Genomic DNA, 18,697 nt, shown 5'->3' with positions numbered 1-18,697 from the left:
CATGCAAGAGGCATGGTTTTATGCATATGCCACTTAAATGTTCTGACTACTAATTAGCACACAAAGATTTTTAGTACTGTGCTTGATTTAGAGGAGATGATCCACATGCAGAAATATATAGTTAATCCAAAGTTTTATTCATTAGAAATGTTATTAAAAGTCATTCACTATTCCCAACTAGTTTGTAAAAATAAATTTCAATATTTACTGCTTAGTTGCTACTCCATGAACATGAAGCAAATGTTTAGTATATAACAGCAATATCTTATGGTTAAAAAGTGGAAATTATTTATTATGTCAATGATATAATTAATATATGTAATATCAATAGCCAAGTCTAAGTTTATATCTAACTACAGCATAGCAATGCAATGTGTCTTAAAACACAATTTATTCGATCAAGTAGAAAATGAAGCACTGAATATTTCAATACAATGGAACTACTATTTGAAGTAACTCTTTTTAACATGTTCTTGTAACTATAAATTCCACTGCTTTAATTTTTATAAGTTTTCTTTATTTTGTAATATATACTTTAGAGAAATAAATTAAAAAAAATCATTGTTATTTGACTCAGTCTCCCTCAATGCCTTCAGAGTTCTTGTCTTATTCAAACTTACTTCTATGTAAGAACTTTAGAAACTTTATATCCTAAAATAAAATAATTAATGATAAAATATTATTTTTTCTAAAATATTTCATTCGATTCTAAATATGAAATTTGAAAGATGCATGCAAGATTGTAGGAAATTTCTATGGGAATTCATTTATCTCAAAATTTTTTTATGCTTTAATTTCTTATTTAATTAGTTCTTTAAATTTTTTAACATTGTCCTATAGTTACTGCATTTTCCCCTTTTGTTTCCTCTCTCCAAACTGTTTTCATACTCCTACGTATTCTTTTTCAAATTCATAGACATTTTTCTTATTAATTATTCTTACATACTTATATATATAAATTCCTACGTATATAAATACAACCTACTCAACCTATATAATCTTATGCCTATGCATGTTTTCAGTGTTATTTGCTATAGGATATCTAATAGGTGTGCTCTTCCCTAGAGATAACTATTCTCCATCTCTCAATATTCCTTGGTTGCCTGTAGATTTTTATATGGCTATGCCCTTATGAGCATTTCCATGTTGATTTTATTATGTTTATTGCTGTTGTCTTGTTTCAATCATGTTAAGAAAGCCATGTTGGTGAGCTTTATGGGCGTAGTCTGTTTTAAGATAAGAAATATACAAGCCACAATATCTCATAGTTAAAAATTGGGGAACTGGATATATTATCATCATGCTCCAAATACAATATTTGTGCTCTCATTGAGGTATATGTTAGAAAATTTAACTACAATAGCAATCCATCAGGCAGATTGCACCAGTTCAGTAGAGGAATACAATGAGTGGTATTGCCAATTGCTTCTGCATTGATCTTAATGTATGCTCATAGGAGGAAATCAATGTCTGGTATAGAAAAGTAAAGGAAAACCCACGCCTGCAGAAGTCAGAGACCAAAGGAGTAAATCACTATTTTTGTCCAGTTAATTTGGCATGCAGCAAACTATATTCTAAGTAGTTATTTTTATAATCATAGACAAATGCTAATCATCTTGGCTAACCAGGAAAGGTTCTTTTTGCAGTGAACAGAGATTTGTGACTTCTCCAGGCACTAAGAATAAGTTAATACTGAATGTTCAGCTTTCAAAAGCATTTTCAACCACTGCAAATCCCTATGGTACAGCAAACATTGCAGAAAACATAGTGGAATACAGAAGGTAGGGGAAAGACTATGAAATGGTATCTTCAGTGCTTGGCAAAACCACTTCTAATGTGATCTCTCAGCAGCTGCAATTTACCTTACTGGCTCTCTCAATCACAAATCATAGATCAATGTGGGACTTGGGTCTAACTCTTAACAAATGATGGATTCTGGATTGTGGTTATTAATTGTCTTCAGTTGTTTGCCCTATGGTGAGAAAACTGGGCACTAACGGATAATTACTAAACTGAAGTCATGCAGAAGATTTGTGTTAGCATCAGTAGTTAACAAAGAAAATGAATGCTTGTGAAGCTTGAAAAAGAACCTGTAGGGAGGGGAAATAGGTAAGAGAAGTGTGAGGGAAATAATTAAGGGTTATTGGAGAAATAAACAAAATGTTATATACATGTATAATACTCTCAGAGAACACATTCAGTCAATAAAAATTAGATGAAGAAACCATTAGTTCTGCTTTTGCAAAGGTTATGATGATGGCTGCTCATACAAAAGAAACATATCTTTAGCAGAAAGTAAGGATAGGACTAAATATATTTAATAACCAAATGGACTGAAAACATAGAAAGACTAACACAATTAATGGTCTTTGACATGGGCGATTCACATCTTCTGTTAGCCACACGCTATACAAGCTTAAAATGGAAGTCACAGCCATTTGACAAGCTCTTAAATTTCCCATAATAAAACTACAAAGATAGCTGGAGAGATCTTAGTAAGCCATTTATTCTAACCTGTGCCTTTATAGAGCAGCAACTGAAGTTCTAACAAAGATGATTGTTTATCTGAAGCCAGTCACACCTTCATGATCAATACGCAAAGTCTATGTTACTAGTTTGTTTTCTTTTCAGTTAGATAGAATTATTGTATTAATTACATTTCTCAATAATTGTTTTATATTTGTATCAAGTTTCTTATGATCCTTCCAACCACCTACTGCAGAAAAAAAAATACAATATTCTATGGAATCATTGAAGAAAAGACATCTCAAATGACACAGATACCCTTTCATTTTGAGAAACTAGGATTTGTATTCAGACATTTTCAAATGCAGTGAACAAGTCATAAAAGTTCCCCAAAGTTGAATTCACTTAGGCGATAATCCCAGATAATATAATGAATTCTGGGGAAAATGTTAAAAAAACAAATTTAAGCTTTTTAATTGAAAAAAATAAAAGAAACAAACGGAAAAGAAAACAATACTTTAACCTTGCCAGTAGGAACATAAGAAATGCCATTTTTCATCTGTCTGCAGCCCGCTTCTTATGGATCTCCACAGAACTGCTCCAATTCTCTTTGTCATGGAACTGAGAAAATTGAAGCTATTCATCAGTCCCCAATAGTAGCAACAACTGGAGACTTCCGGTGACTTTGTTTTGACTTTGTTTCTTTGGTAACTCAACATAGGTAAAACAGACTTGGCCTGGTAAGGGATTAAAGTTCACCTTGAAAAAAACTTAAATGACCTCAATTAACTACAATTGATCAGCCCTAAATTTGAGAAATGAAAGGCAATAGTGAGTTAATATTAGAAGTTTGGAGTAACTATAAAAATATTGAAAAAATATTTAATTATTTCTAGTTGTTAATTAATCTTCTACCTTCTATTCTCTCAATATAACTATATTTAAATCCATTTTTCCTAGTGTAAGTTGTCCATGGAACTGAATGAAAGAAGTGTCCATAGTTGTAGATCATCAGGTTGATGTGTGAAAGAAAAATTTGACAATTTTTTAATATTTATATCTAATTTTATAAGAACTATTTTCTTTTTAATGTATATAATAGTCAAATTAAGGGAAGACCATAACCAATAGGAAAATTAAGATATATCTGAATTGTTAAATATACTTTAGATTTCTTGTAAAATATGAAGTGAAAAATTTAAAATAATGCATAATTTTCCCAATATGTTATCAGGACAACTCAGAGCTACTACAAGGAAAATATATTAAATTAAAATTAAAGATAGTTGAATTAAGTAGACCAGTGGGAAAGAAAAAATGAAGACATTAAATATAATTAAACATATGTACAGTGTGCAAAATATAAAACTTGCTTTGGTTTATTAAAAATTCACATTCACAGCTGGATATTTAGCTCAGTCAGCAACATGGTTTACTTAAAAGAACCTAGGAGCCTCATAAATGTAAATCCAGATGTTGTACCACATGTTTAAAATCCAGTACTGGGGATATGGAGACAAGTGCATCCCAAGAGTTTCCTGCTTTTACTCCCTAACCTACTTGATGAGTTCCAGGTCAGTGACAGATACTGTCTGTCTCAATATTTTTTTTTCAGAGATATCATCTGAAGATTGACCGAAAAAGTTATCCTCTTTTTTGCGCACATGGAAAAAAATGTGAGCCTGCTCCCAGAACTCATATTGTACATGTGCATACACATACATACACACACACACATACACAAACATATACACACACACACACACACACACACACAAACTAACACATGTTACAAAAATACATATGACACTTAAACTTGTGGAAAGTAACATAGTATAAATTTTGCCATTAAACTTCACATAGTGAAGGTTTTCTCTTTTTTTTACAGATATTAGTATATTAATCTGAATTGACTGATGTTAATAAAAATAAAGAAAATAATTGAATATAAAATTTAAAAATTACTACTTGGATGACTTGATGTTTCATTTACGGTATTAAACAGCATGTTTGTTATTTGATCTTAATTGTCCAAGCATTAATAAATAAGAATAAACTTTGTCATTTAGATATACATGTACAGTGCAAAATTGGTGGTTGGTAAATATACTAACTACACAGAGTAAAGGACTCAGGGGTATTATGGTTCATTCTTTTAATAATTTTATGTTCTAATTACAGATATTTTTATACATGTGATAGCAATATAAGGAATAATATAAATCCAACTGATAACAAATAGAAATACTTGCACATGATTTTGTTTTGTTTTATTTTTTCTTGATTTTTTTCTTTTATTGGAAGTATTTATTTTATGTTTTGTTTTGAAGAATGATCAGGATATTGATAATTGGATGTTTTATAATTTCAGTATTCTAAATATATTTTCCCAATTTTTTAAAATGAATTATTTTATTTAGTTACATCCCCTGCCTCCCTGTTCCCATTTCCAGAGTTCTTCACTGCATTCCAGCTCCTTTTTTTTTCCGTCTCTGAGAAGATGCTTGCCCTCCATCCTCCACAACACACACTATCCCCTTTACCTGGGGCATCAAGTCTCTACAGAATTACGTACATCTTCTCCCACTGAGGCCAGACAAGGCAGCCCTCTCCTACCTATATGACAGGGACCTTGAACCAGTCCCTGTATGCTCTTTGGTTGGTGGTTTAGTCTCTGGTAGCTTCCAGAGGTCCAGGTTATTTGACACTGTTGGTATTTCTATAGAGCTGTCATCAGCTTCCCCTAACTCTTCCATAGAATTCCTGACCCCAGTCCAGTTCCTGCATCTGTCTTGGTCACCTGCTGGTAGAGTCTCCCAGTGGACAGCTTTGCAATGTTCCTGTCTTAAAGTACAACATAGAATTAGTAATAGTGTCAGGGTTTGGTGGCCACTAATAGGATGGATCTTAAATAGGGCTGGTCACTCATCAGCCATTCCTTTAGTCTCTGCTCCTTTTTTGTCCCTCCATTTCTTTTAGACAGGAACAATTCTGTGTCAAAAATTATGAAGTTGGGTTGATTTTCACATCCCTTCACTGGGGGCTCCTATCTAACTTATGGAGGTAGTCTCTTCAGGTACCATCTCACCACTATTGGGCATTTCAGGTAATGTCCATCCCATTGAGTCCTGGGAGACTTTCATGTCCCAATTTTCTGCGGCTTTCTAGAGGTTCCTCTTACCTCTCACCCCCAACCCCTGGCAGCTGTGCATTTTCATTCATTATCCTGGAACTCTAGACTTCTCACCAGTTCCCCCCATATCTGACCGTGCCCCCCCTTTTCCCTCCCCATCCCCTCTTCCTTCAAATTCCCTACCTTCCTCTGTGTCCTGTGATAATTTGTTTCCACTTCTAAGTGGGATTTAAGGATCTTCTTTCTTGCTTAGCTTCTTAGGGTCTCTAGGGTAATTCATGGGCATTCTGTGTTTTTGGCTTATGTCCACTTATCAGTGAGTACATATCATGCACGTCTTTTGGGGTTGGGGTTACCTCACTCCAGATGATATTTTCTAATTTCACATTCTATCCTCTCAATATTAATACTCCTTTATATTGCTGCTTGGGCTTCTGTTTCCCAATATAATAACCAATAAAATAAGCAGTGCCAGAAAAAAATCCTCATATTTCAAGTTGTTTCATAATTTTCATGACAAAACTAGAGAGACTTCCCTTATTGTATTTATACACAAGCTGAAGTTCAGAAACATGTTTGTACATGTGCAAATATGAAAGGACAAAGTTTGTTTTCCTTGCACATTTTCTTATGGAAAGACAAATGACCTATACTTATTATGAAGAGTGTCTCTAGGACTGTGAATTTTCTCTTTGTAATTAAAAGAAATCAACACTCACATAGAAATTGCCATATGCCAGACATCTCTAATTTGCATGTGAGTACATTTAAACCTCTCAACTATTAGATAGTCACTATTATTATTCTGGATTTACACATGAAAAGACCAAATAATTTAATATCCTCTGAGTTCCTGTTATTACATAGTGAAATGAGACTACAGCCATGCTGCACTGGTCCAGTTGGCACATGTTCAGTAAAATCTCTACACTAATTGCTTCATGGGATATACAACTCTATTGTCAAGGTACAATAGAGTTTTCAAATACAGCACTATACACTTGCTTTAAGATTCATGCCTATTGCAATAGAAATTATTTCTTCCTGTATTCTGTTTCTTAGTAATTGTGAACTGTTTCACTCACTCTAGAAATCAGTGTGTTATAATTAATTGTCCCTATTTTCCAATCTACATTGACATTAAATTGCTAGACCTACTACCCTGCTTTTGCTCGTCTCCATGTCTCTGAACGTCAAGAATAGTAGATGATGAATAAAGAGCATCCTAGAAGGAATTAATTATGTTAGTTAAATCATAGAAGTGGCTGTTTTGATCAAATAAATTCTTAGTACAAATGAAATCCTTGATTAACTCTTTAGCACTTTGTACTTATGCACACATGTACAAAACCACATGCATAATTAAAAATATCTCTTCTATTACCCCCATGAAGCTTGGTAGTCTTGTATATCTTCCATATCAGCACTAGAAATCAATGTGAATGACTCCATCTTGTTCCACAATTTGTTCTGTTCAGTAACTATTTTATCTGCTTTCAATAGTATAAAGATGCTACAAACTATATTTCCATATAGCATTATATATAATTCATTTTTGGAACAAAAACTGATATACAGTTCCAAAGAATGAAGCAACAGTATAAGAGATAAGACAAGCAGAGACCTGGGAGAAGGAAAGCAGAAAAAGAAAGAATTATATTTAATAATCACAATAACAGCTACGAATGGACAGAAAAGTCAGACTTACGGATTTAAGAACACCTGTGGTTCTTGATATTGCTTTAAAAAGCTAGAAAAAATGAAAAACTGTCAGTGCAGACAAGCAAACACAAAAATATTTTTGTCTTTGTGTCCTAACTTACTTTTAAGTTTTAAACTATATCAACCATAGTACTTAAGTCATGTGATTTTAAATTATTATTTCTTGAATATATGAACAGATATTAAAACACAAAACTACTATGTATATTAAAGGTTTTCTCCCTTTCTAATTTTATATCATTCCACATAATTTCAATGCAGCAACAAGTGATTCTCTGACATGCCTAAATGTCTAAGGGATATCAGTGAACTGGAATTTGATTTCTTAAAAAAATCAAGTAAGTTTGAGATTCTTGTCTTGAGTAGCAAATCTCACTGGGTGAGTTACACAGAGTTGAAAGATTACGTCAGATGTCAACCATTTTAAAATCAAAGTCATCATAAGAGTGAAGTAATTAATAAATGGTACCTGTTAATTTCACATGGAGAGTAAGGAAAATGACTAATATTTAGGAATTAATTTTCAATTACTTCCACTATTGTTACTATACAGTATGTGTGTGTGTATGTATGTATGTATATATATGGGACTTACACCCATTTGGGACTTAAAATACAGAATTGAAAAGGCAAAAATTTTCTATAAGGCTTCTCTCTAATTTGACATTAGAGAGAAGAAACATCAAAACAACAACATAAATCAGTAATCACACGAATCTCTAGATTGTTTGAAGACAATTGCACTAAGGAAAAATAAGAGCATGTTTTAAAAAGAAATTGTAATGGTGAGAGTATAGGCTTCAGTGATAAGTAGTACTTTATGTGAGCAAGAGATAATGGAGAAAATGGCTAAAAATAGAGAACTTTTACAAGTGGAACCAAGGCAGAGTTAACATACAACAACCCATGTGGCCTAAGGTAAAAACAGAATTTTGACATGTGAAGAACACTAAGACCATTGTCACTTAAGTCTGGTAAACAATATACAGACAGACACATGAGGACAAAGGAGAAGACAGACTTGGTTGAACTGGAGTCTCCTCAGACATGGTGAAGTGTTCTGACTTTATCCTGTTACTGGCAAAACGATACTAGTGTAAAGGGAAGGTCAAAATCTGTTGTGTGATATGAAATATAGCATCCACAATGAATTCGAAGTTTCTCGATAAATTAGTTGATAGACTGTCATTGAACTTCTTAAGTAGCATCTCTTACTTTCTATTTCTTCCATTGTACAAATGGTAGCTACTCTAGAGACGGAAATAATGGAAACATGAAGTATGTTGGCCCTAGTGGAGGGTATAGCAATGAGGAAAAGTATTCATTTGTGATCATTATAAAGCAAATTCATTAGTTAAAATCAAGGCTATTTTCAACATACATAAGGAGCAAGAAGAGTGAATTTATGTGGAGTTTCCTTTTATGACAGTGTTGGTAAGTGCTGAGCACTTGCATGCTCTCTTAATTTCATTTGTATAACTGGCAATGAACTGAGAAAGATCTGCACAATTTATTTACAGCTTCACAGGAGAATACAGGTAACACCTATAATTCCCATATGTGAAGGTGGGAAGCTTATCCTGCTGCCAAACCCACTGAATCTGATAATGGGCTTGTGAGTGTCTAAGATGGCAGAATTTAAACATTTCAGGTTTCACGTGATGAGACAGGTTTAGGCTGCACTATTCTTTCATGTGATTCAGTCTGATTTGGAGATGGATCAGAACATGTAAAAACAGCCAAGGTCCTGGATTTAAAGTTTTCCTTTAATGCAAATTCAACAATTTTTTAGATACAATTTTTAAATAATGTTCACAAGTTTAAAACAAGTTGAGGAAATCTACCTTCTAGCCCAGGTAGAATACTTAAGATCTGCAGTATAATTAACCAAATTCTTGCATGGAGTAGCATGTTATATAGCTTAGCTAGCATCATGGTGTAATTTGAATGTTCTTTATTAATAATTTCACATGAAATCTGCATTTTTCCACAGAAGATTATTGTGTTTTTATAATATATGAATAAAGAAAGAAAGGCTGAGTTTTTTTCCATAACAATGTACAAAGATTTGCTTTCATCTAAAATTATAATAAGCATGCTGGAACCTTAAGCTAATACATATTGGAAAAAAATTAAGCATTTCAATAGCATTTTAAAATTTACATTTCTTTTTTATTTTCCTATAACAGCAAGTGTTATAGATATCCATTTTATATACATATCCTTATTTTATATAATTTTGTGGCTCATTCCATATTTATTTGTGACAGGATTTTTGCTGTCCAATCACAACAGTATATTAATGCAGCAGGAGGCCTGTGATTGGACAAGGAAAATGGAGGCGGAGCTAAAAGTTGCAGAGAGAAGGAGGAAGAGAGAGAGAGAGAGACAGAGAGACAGAGAGACAGAGAGACAGAGAGACAGAGAGACAGAGAGACAGAGAGCACATCTGGGGAGAGAAAACAAAAGCCAAGATGGAAGCAGCAACATTGTTTTAAATAATCACAGATAGTTATGATATAATAAAGGATAGAATAATTGGGGTAATTTGTCTAATCTAGTTGGGCAGCACCTATCATTGTCAATTGGTTCTGAAATTATTATATTGGCATCTTATGAATTGAAAATTTATTGATACATAAATCCGATTGGTTAATTGTAAGCTTCAAGAGTTTTGTTTGATGGGTGTTGTGGTGCTGAAGTCAGGTTGGATGGTCTTGTGTGGAGCTAGAGAACCAGGGAAGGGGTCTCAGAAACTCTGTCCCTCTCAGAGTGAGCGGGCAGAGATCCACTCAGGGACAGAGTGGACGTCAGTAGCATAGGAAGCATGTCAGTCATTTTTAATATTTCCCTCAACATTTATTCTTTAAAAATGAGATAGGATGAATGGAAATGCTGTTTCATATTATCTAACTATAATATAAAAAACCATTTCTATTAGATTCAGTGTATTTCATTTTATGTGGAGGTTCTTGTTCCACTTGGACTTGAGCTTTATACAAGGAGGTAAGAATGGATCAATTTGCATTCTTCTACATCCCAACTGCCAGTTGAACCAGCACCATTTATTGAATATTCTGTCTTTTTTCCACGGTATGGTTTTGGATTTTTTTGTCAAAGCTCAGGTGTCTGTAGGTGTGTTTGTTTATTTCTGGGTCTTCAATTTGATTTCATTGATATACCAGACTGTCTCTGTATCAATAACCATGTGGTTTTTATCATAATTGCTTTGTAATACAGCTTGAGATTAGGGATCGTGATTCCCACAGAAGTTCTCTTATTATTGAGAATAGTTTTTACTATTCTGTTTTTTTTTCTTTTTCTTTTCTTTTCTTTTCTTTATTTTTTTTTTTTGTTTTGGTTTGGTGTTTTTGTTTGTTTGTTATTCCAGATGAATTTGAGCATTGCTCTTTCTAACTCTGTGAAAAATTGAGTTGGAATTTTGATGGAGATTACATTGAATCTGTAGATTGCTTTTGATAAGATAGCCATTTTTACTTTGTGAATCTTGCTGATCCATGAGTATAGGAGATTTCTCCATCTTCTGATGTCTTCTTCTATTTCTTTCTTCAGAGACTTGATGTTCTTGTCATATAGATCTTTTTCTTGTTGGTTAGAGTCACACCAAGATATTTTATATTATTTGTGACTGTCGAGCCTGGTATAGTGGTCCCCTGAGATCCTCTGCCGGATCCTGACCAATACAGATGCAGATGCTTATAGCCAACCATTTGACTGAGCATGGGACCCCAAGGGAAGAGCTAGGAGAAGGACTGAGGGAGCTGAAGAGGATTGCAACCCAGAAAGAACTAACTGGACCACCCAGAATTCCTAGTGACTTAACCACCAACCAAAGAATATACATGGAGGGATCCATGGCTACAGATACATAAGTAACAGAAGATGGTCTTACCTGACATCAATAGTAAGGGAGGTCCTTGGTCTTGTGGAGGCTAGATGCCTCAGCATAGAGGGATGGTAGGTGATGAGGTGGAAGTGGATGTGTGAGTGGTGGAGCACCCTCATAGAGGCAGGGGAGAGGGATGGGATAGGGGGCTTGCTGCAGAGGGGAAACAAGGAAGGGGAACAACATTTGAAATGTATACAAGTAAAATAACCAATTAAAAAAGATTTCATAGTTTCTTAACAGGGGCTGATTGAGATTCTCTTTATTGGAGTATGTTAATATGTTTATGTGTTCTGTGAATAGCATCTCACTTGACAGCCACTGAAACCTTTCTGGTATAAAAATACAAAATATTTTCACTATCTCCTTTTATGGTGATTATGATAAATTTCAAATATCTTAGGTAATCGAAGTCAATAGTGACCCTTAAATCAGAACTTGAATTCTGCCTTCACTATCCTGAACTGTATTTTAAAATTAATATATTCACAGTGCTGGAGGCAAAAATATAATATATGAACATCTTTCTTATTTATCAAGATTTCTATGCTTTTTGCTTAACGTTACCAAAATTAACATTATCCTGATATTTTTGGTAAAAATATTATAGAACCATCTCCTCAGGCCCTTTATTTATTTTTCATTACATTTTAGTTTTATTTTTTGCATGTGTTGGTAGCATGAGTTTCTATGCTTAATAGTTCTAGTTTAAAACTGAATTCAGTAATAGGAAAGTGGTTTCAGTGATTGTCTGGGGATAATTCTGCTCATCTGAGAGTAACACATCTTTTCCATCTAACTTTTTAAAAGTGATCTCTTTAAAGTTAGAATATTTGCATTGCTTTTGGGTTAAAGTGACCTTATCCTAGAACAGACATTTTCTAAAGAAAACTAAAACACTCAAAATAGTAGTCCTTATTTTAAAAAAATGTGATTTTTTTGAACAAAGTGTTCTTTCATTTTCTATTGTTTTTGTGATGCATTGTACATTTAGAAAAAAATCTAGATGATATTCATATGTTCATTTTAGAATTTTAGATTAGAATTGAAATATATAAATCAATAAAAAGTGAAATCCTGATTAATTTATTTCCAGGTTGAACATTCCTCTTCTGCTGATTAGCTCTGTTTGTTATGTAAATAGAAATTTACATATATATGTAGCCAGCAAGTTCCTGTTATTTTTATTCACCACCAGGAGCTGAAAGCTACATTTGCATCATAATGATTTTTGTAGACTCCTTAATATTTTTGTAGGAGTGAGTCAAGTTTTTAAACTGTGAACTAGAATGTCTTTGAAATAATGGATAAAAATCCCTACTGAAACAAGAAAGAAATGTCAGAACAGAAAAACAAAACAAAGTCAAAGTCTCCAATAAGAGAATATTCCAGTGAACAATGAATAAAATACATACATGACAAGCATGGAGTGGCCAAGTTCAATTAAGGGACATGCCGGTAATATATTAAAGATAAAGTCTGACATTTTATAACCTGCAGATGTCTTTGACAATATCCATTACATAGTTTAGTAAATCTATTAGAGATTTCCATAGGGTAAGAAAAGTATATTTACTATATAAGAAAAAAAAAAAACACTATTGAAGAAAAAGGTTGACCATATATATATAAGAAAACACAATGAAGTAAAAATCCTTAAAATTGTTTTGTGAAGCTCAATGTATTATGCACAGTTCACCAACCTTCTAAAAGATTTATCAATAATCAAAATTTCTTTGTTTTAATCTGAAGAAAGAATCACTTAACAGAAAAGTGCAGAGTACATGGCAAGGGAAAGCCTAAGTAAGAGAACTGTTGATGTTTGACTGGTGGTTAAAGACGTCACTTGTGATCCTGGTTGTTTTTATTATGAAATTCCTTCATCTTCAAAATATATTACCATCTTTTCCCAAGGCTAAATTTAGTCTACTTTTACTTAAAATCTAAACAGTCCTTTGTTTGTGTCACTTCAACGGAGAAGTCTGATAAAGCCTTACAAGAGCCTAGAGGACATAATTAATTACATGCTCCCTGTATCTATTCTGTTTCAGTTGACAGTTATCTGAAATACTGTTTTAATTACTCATTGATTGGCTTTGTGTTATTAAATACACCAGCAAGTAAAATAAACCCATACATAAATGCTAAAACACTGAGTAGGTGACTGAAATTAGTGTGACATATTTACACAGTAAAGATATCTTCATTTGTGGCTAGAAAAACTAATTCTATAGAATTTGCCTCATGATATTAAGTGTCAGAAATGTTCATCAAAAGCTTGTATATGTATCATTAAATATTAATAACAACATTGAGCAAAACTGCAATGAAAAATTATAAAATGATGGTGAGCTTCCAAATGAAAGGCTTGGATTTTCAAATCAAGAATTCCAATGTTTCTCTGAAAACGCACCTAGAAATAACTAGAGACTCATAGAAATTCAAAATAAAATGAAGGTATTTGAGCATTATAAGTTCAGAATAATGAAAAAAGGTTGAAAATATGAGATTATAATTTGTTAGTAATGCAATAAATTACCAAGAAGAATTTTAATCAAATAAGGTTAATGACAAAGAAAATTGTATACATTGTGTTTACTTTAAAGTGACTTATAAGACTAGTAGATTACTCAGTGGTTAAGCTTACTTGCTGCTTTTGTAGCAGACCCAGGTATGAATGAGTACTAGAATCATTTCATGGCTCCCAACCACATGTGAATCTAATTCTGGGAAATCAGATGCTTTATTTCAATTTACATAGGAAGCAAGTACAACATGATGCATACACATAAATGTAAGGAAATAGCCATGGAAATAAAATGAAATAAATTTCAAGTTCTATATACAGACAAACAAAACAAACAGGAAAACAAACAAAGCTATGGCAAAAGGTTTGAAAAATCACACATCGGGGATGATAAAATTTAATTTTTATAAAATCGAACCCAATTATGGTTATTTATACTTTTCTAATTTTAAATTCTCTGAGCTTTAAATTGTAAGTACTTTTCCTTTTGGAAACATATACTCAATATGTATTTTAAAACATAATAATAAAAATAATAATTTTATTAATTTATTTGTACATTATACACTGATTTTGGTTTCAAATTCCAAACTCCTCCTAAGTCCTTGCTACCTTCCCACCACAAACAACACACACATACACACACACACACACACACACACACACACCACTAAGAATAAAAAGAAATGCATCAATTTGAAAGACAGGGAACATAGGAAGAGGCAGAAGAAAAATAGGAAAGGTGAAAATATAATATTTTAATTACAAAAATTAATAAAACATGTTATAATATGAATCTAAAACTCATTGGCATTTAAATATTTTACATAATAACACATATTTCTGCCATTCTTTTCTTTTTTTTAAAGATTTGTTTATTTATTATTATATGTAAGTACACTGTAGCTATCTTCAGACACTCCAGAAGACGGTGTAAGATCTCCTTATGGATGGTTGTGAGCCACCATGTGGTTGCTGACATTTGAACTCAGGACCTTCAGAAGAACAGTCAGTGCTCTTAACCACCTAGCCATCTCTCCAGCTCCCTGCTATTCTTATTAGAATATCACTGAAATGATGTTCATAGATATACTAAGTGGAAGGGGTAAAGCCATAGATGCCTTAATCCTAGACAAAGAACTACATTCAGCTAAAGAGAACTGAGAACAGGAGAGATCAACTTCCCTAGGCAAGAGCATACCACTAGGTTATCCAATATTAAATCATCACACCTGAAGACATATATACATATATATATGTATATATATGTATACAGTTATATATGTATATGTATATATGTATATGTATACATGAACATATATATAACTGTATATTGACTGCACATGTTCTATTTATATATTTAGGCATATATATGTAAGAGCAATGAAAGAAAATGTGGTCATATATTTGAGGGAAAGCAAGGTGATTGTTACCTGATAAGTGCTACAAGCAGAAAAGGAAAAGGAAGAAGTGGTATGATTGTATCACACTATCCAAAGATGTAGAGATAAGTAAAGAGAGACAAAAGGAGAGAGAAATCAGTGTCTGACATTTTCAACCACATAGCAGTGGAAACCAAACAAATTAAAGAAAGCCAATATTACTTTTCCATGCCATCTATTCTCTTTGCATAGATCTCCTTATCCAGGTTATGACTTAGTTACACGCTCTATTTCTAGTTTTACGGTTTTCAGTGCCCTCACTCTGGAGCGCCACTGCAACTTGTTTCTAGCATTGTCATTTCAATGGAGCAGAAGCTATTTAATATGGGATCGTAAACTATGATCGTTACGATCAATCGTTACCTCTGAATACGTATAGGTGTCTGGCTGTGCCTCACAAACAGTTTAGGTTTTTTTCTATTTTTTGCTGTTGAGTTCCATTTCTCTGCTGTTTTTGTTTGTTTGTTTGTTTGTTTGTTTACATCCTACAACAGAGCTGATGACTCTCAACAAACTCTACAGAAATACCGTCGGCTCTTCATCAATGATGAAGCTGTGTTACATCCCAATCAGTACATTTTGACTACTACAATATACAACCTTCTTTACAAAAACTCAACTAGCATAGAAGTTTCTTGTTCCATATTTTTCTGAATATTTTGTTTGTTTTTCAGACCTTTCAAATAAGAACTATATATATTACAATTATATAATTATTATATACAATATCACTTCATAACTGGTATGCTTTCACTATTATCTATAAGACATAGGAAAAAAGTCTCCAAGCATAAACCTGACATGGCAACTCCAAGTTTCATGCATTCCAGAGCCAACAGCATCCTCCTTTTATAAGCCTTTAGCTTCTCCTGGAGTTTAATATAACAGGGATGTCAGATTGTTGGCCTTCAAAAGGACATGCTGAGATTTCTGATTCACTTCTCTGGTTCTTGTCTATTAATAAAATTTCTGACAGCATCCTGCTGTGTAGCAAAATTCAGTGACAACTTTTAGATACTTGTTGCCAAGAAAGATTTTGAGTGCACACAGTTTTCAACTGCTATAGTTTAAAATATGACCTTTGTTTCTTTGGGTTTTGTTTGTTTAGCTGTTTGTTATTGTTGTTGTTGTGTGTATGTTTATTGTTGTTGTAATAATATGAACTTTACAATTTTAACAGAACAATGTGTAATACAGTAATACTTCTCTAGGAGTAAATTGTGTACAAACCAAGAACATACTCATCATATAGAATAAATCTCTGTGTGTTGTCTTTAGAAACTCCCCTTCTCCTCCTCTGTTACCTTCTCACAAGCATTAAAGCCTCTTTTATGAGATGTATGAGGCATGAGACATACTCATTAAAACACATTGCTAGTGGAGTCATGTTCTTTGGTAATTAGCTTAACAAAGATTTAATATTTCACATAATATAATCACTTTGAAGTTCATCTATACTTTTATATCTTATATGACTTTATTTAAGATGGAATAGCATTTATTTCATACTTACACAAGTTTCTATTGCATATTTATGTATCTGGGAGCACTTAGGTTGTTTCCCCATTTTATCATTTTTACCAGTGCTTCAATGAGTGTGAGAATGCACATAGTCATTTGACTTCCTTATATAAATTATTTAATTTATATTTTGAGGTTGCTATATAATATAATAGTGTAAATTTTGGAAAATTGTAGTTTTTTGCAGAACCTGTATGTAGTTTTTCTTACCTGCACAGTTCTTTATTCCTACTGACAATATACAGAATTCCAATATTTGTGTATATGTGCATATGTGTATGTGTGTCTGTATGTCTGAATGTCAGTGTCTAGAGACTATTTTATATCTGTATGGATGTGGTTGGTACCTGTCAATAATAAATCTGATGGCCTGTGGCTTAAGTAAGAAATCAGAAGTGGAACATCTAGGAGTCAGAAAGAATTCTGGGATAGAGCCAGGTGAGGGAGATTCGCACAGGAAGTTGTGAGGAAAACGACATGTGGCATAAGTTAAAATCAAGCGGTTATTTTAGTAATAAACTAATATGAGAAAAACCTAGGAATATGGCCAAGGTATTTGTAAATATATTATTTCTGGGAGCATGGGACTTAGATGAAAAATGAGAATTAACTTCTACATGTTGGTCTGCATGCATATGCATGTGTATGTATACACGTACAGGCGTATGTGTGAAAGTGAGTGGACAACTCGGTGGACCTATTTTTCTCCTTCCATAATATGGATACCAAGGATCAAACTCAGAAATCCCGGCTTCAGTGTGGGTGGCAGCTTCTGTTTACTTGTTGATCCATGTACCAGTCCACAATTCTCTGTTTTATAACCTTTTAAACATAGTATTTTTTAATAGAAAATAATAACCGCCATGAATTATTGAGGCAACTTCTCATTGGGCCGTGGGTATTCCTGAGGCTGAAAGTGTCTTGAGCATGCTTATCAATATTATTAAACTCTTTTTGCATCATCCTCAAAGACATGTCACTCTAACTCCTTAACACAAGTTTTATTTGGTTTTCAAATTTTTTTCTATTCTGCTGCATAATTATTTATTAAATATTAACATGTAATTTTATATGCATTATTTGAGAATAATTTCCCCTTTTTTTTCTAGAATAGCATTAACTCTTTTGACTACTTCATCTATAGTGATGATTATTTGGTGTGAGGTAGCTCCTAGTATTTCTTCTTGTCAATGAGCTTTCATTGTACCTAGTAAACATGGAAAAACCAAAAGAAAAAAATCATAAGCTTTTTACCTAAAGATCATTTCTAGGATTTCAGGTGTTAAATCATTTTAGCAGATTTTATGCATGATTTAAAATATATTTTTGGTATGATATTATAACTATGAGTGTTCAGTATTTCCAGTATAACTTACTTAAATGATTATACATTTTTCACTGTAAAATATTGGCATTTTGGTCAAAGATCATTACTTCTCTGTGTGTGTTGCCATGTCTGGTCTGCCACAGCCTCATCAGTTTCAGAAAGTGTTATTGCATTTTATAACAAATACTTAAAAAAAATCTTCTTTGGGTTATCACAGAGACTACAGTACAGTATTGGTTAGATGGTATAATACAGTACAGAGTTGACAAAGTCTACCTATAATCATAGTATGTTTTTCAGAAAAAAATAATTCTGTAGCATATAGCACACTTTAGATATAGTCCTGAAAGCTTACACTAAAGCCCTGAAAAACCTGAATTCCCCAAAGATACAGAATAGTTCAAATAACAGTAACTGATTTGATGCTTACTTATGGTCTATATTTTATCACAGGGGAACTTTAGAAACACACCTGTTTCCTGATCTGTGAGTAATGGGTTAAGGAAACCATGATTCTCCTACCACCACCTACTCTCATTTCTGTGGATTCACATAGAAACATACTGGCATATAGTAAAGGAACACATGCATCTTTACATTTAAAGAAATAATGATCATTTGTAGGAACTGGAGATATCTTGGTGGCAATTTC

Source organism: Mastomys coucha, unplaced genomic scaffold, assembly GCF_008632895.1.
Source record: "Mastomys coucha isolate ucsf_1 unplaced genomic scaffold, UCSF_Mcou_1 pScaffold9, whole genome shotgun sequence".
Lineage (NCBI taxonomy): Eukaryota > Metazoa > Chordata > Mammalia > Rodentia > Muridae > Mastomys > Mastomys coucha.
This window is presented reverse-complemented; position numbering follows the sequence as displayed.